Source organism: Juglans microcarpa x Juglans regia, chromosome 7D, assembly GCF_004785595.1.
Source record: "Juglans microcarpa x Juglans regia isolate MS1-56 chromosome 7D, Jm3101_v1.0, whole genome shotgun sequence".
Classification (NCBI taxonomy): domain Eukaryota; kingdom Viridiplantae; phylum Streptophyta; class Magnoliopsida; order Fagales; family Juglandaceae; genus Juglans; species Juglans microcarpa x Juglans regia.
In genome coordinates this window covers 23,984,074-23,986,116 of record NC_054606.1, presented here as the reverse complement: position 1 = coordinate 23,986,116, position 2,043 = coordinate 23,984,074, and the positions used below count along the sequence as shown (strand labels likewise).

General features: G+C 32.2%; 1 long non-coding RNA gene across 1 annotated transcript; it reads right to left on the bottom strand.

Annotated features, from left to right (window-relative positions):
- Positions 1-675: 675 nt before the first annotated feature.
- LOC121238783 lies at positions 676-1,688 on the bottom strand. The gene is made up of 2 exons (XR_005935170.1): positions 1,635-1,688; positions 676-738 (listed from the first exon to the last, which is right to left on the bottom strand). It is a non-coding gene; the product is annotated as an uncharacterized LOC121238783 (long non-coding RNA).
- Between the last annotated feature and the right edge of the window lie 355 nt (positions 1,689-2,043).

Below are 2,043 nucleotides of genomic sequence, written 5' to 3'. Positions count from 1 at the left end.
AATAATACTGTAAGTTTATTTCACGCGAAAATGATGAGGAATTTGGCAAGATTGCAAAAGGATCTAAGTGTGTTTAATTCATGAGCATGTATATAGGCATAAGGATTGCAAAAGGATCCAAGTGTGTTGAAAAGTAAGGAAACCACACAGGCATTTCAATGAATTTGAATTCCATATAATTTACTTTTTCTTTTCTTGCAAGTGATTGTAAGAGGGAAATAAAAGGGAAAAATGAGACTTGTAATATTTGTTTACTTTGTGTTTCATTTGCTGTAATATTTTTAAGATGAAAAGAATTGATTTTGTTAGGGTCGCTTAGCCTCATTTTGATCATGCTGGACCCCAACCCCACCTTACAATCTATTATGCCCTTAGATTTTACAACTTTATATCCAACAAGAATTTCTAAAGGTGTGCATCTGAACAATAGGGCTCTTCCACTTGCAAATACAAGCAAATAGAAGATATTCTCCATAACAAATTGTACCACCAACACAAGGTGGACAAACATTACTAGTCCGTGGTGTAGTAATTCATTTATCCTTACATCAATAAAAATTCTCTAGTTCTCCCTATGAACATACACAAGGAATCGCATTCAAAGATGCTCATAAAAATACTGTGCACCATCATCATCAATCATGGGGTGATATGGTGTCTTGGATTCAGTGATTTTGTCTCACAAGCTTATTTGCTTCAATATCCTCCAAATTAGCCGCATCCCATCTCACACGACCCCTGTTATCCAAATGGAAAGAAATGCTAAGATATTAGTATATATTGAAATTAAAATTCATCATATAGAGCAGTTAAAACTCAATAACAAAGAATTCATAATACTATACAGAAATAGAAGGGCACAAACTGAATATCCTACTAGAAAACGTGAAAAGTGAAACTAGAAGGTACAAACCCCAAAAAAGATCTTGCACCCACAATATCAATTAGTCCTATGGGCCATAGGCTATGGCTGCTGAATCCAGATAACTATGGTAGTTTGGGATGTTAAACTGATTTTTGAAATAGAAAATGCAAAATTTTCTTCTAATAAATTAAATAAAATTGCAATAACACTTGTTCATGCTTTGCTTCTACAACTTCCAGACAGAGTCTATGGTTGAAAGAAAATAACTCTTCCACTTTGATCTATTTATATTTTAAGACAAACCCAAATACTCAATCTCACCCACCAAAACCATGTATCGAGTAATCTAAGAAAACTCTTGTGCAGAATTGAAGCCTGGACGTCTGAATCTGCAGCTCATACCAAGCCTACATTTTGGCCGCATCCTAACAAGTTATAATTTATCTATCTCTTTTCATGAAATTTTTTTTTAATGATTTTCTAGGGTCTTCATAAATTTAGTCTTTTTAAAGCTTTTTCCTTTAAAATAATGAGTATCTGTAGCATCTATAGAATTCATATTGTAACATCCACTTCATCCCTATCATCATCTAAAATAATCCTAATCATTGAACACCCTCACTTCTAAAGATATGACGATAATCAACTTCTTGATTAATTATTATCTCCGAAATTCTATATCTAAAGGTGACACAAAATCCTTGCCATGTTTTAAGAAAAAAAATCATTAACAACTTTTGATAAAATCTAAAGAGAATGTGTATATTACTTCATTTTGCTGATGTCCTCAAATGGCAAACAGCAGCACAACCACCTAATTCCCTTGAAAAAAATAAATTTTCAAAATCTCTAGTGAAATTCTTAACACTAAACACCAATGGTATTGATTACAAAGGGGTATCTACAGAAATATGAGAAAGGAGAAATAAACTTTTAAGTATTAATAAGTGGAAGTGACAAACAAAAAAGATTATCAAATCATTTACAAAAAGGGGAAGTCACAAGCAGAAATGCAGGAAGAAGCAATGCATACAAGAAATTTCATGATATTCACCTTCCAAATAGCCCATCAACATAAAATCTTCAAGCAAGGAATAGGATCACATAAAAGCAAAAATGAACATTCTAACTTAAATCTATCTTACGAAAAATTATTCTTATCATAAATCTTGTTATTG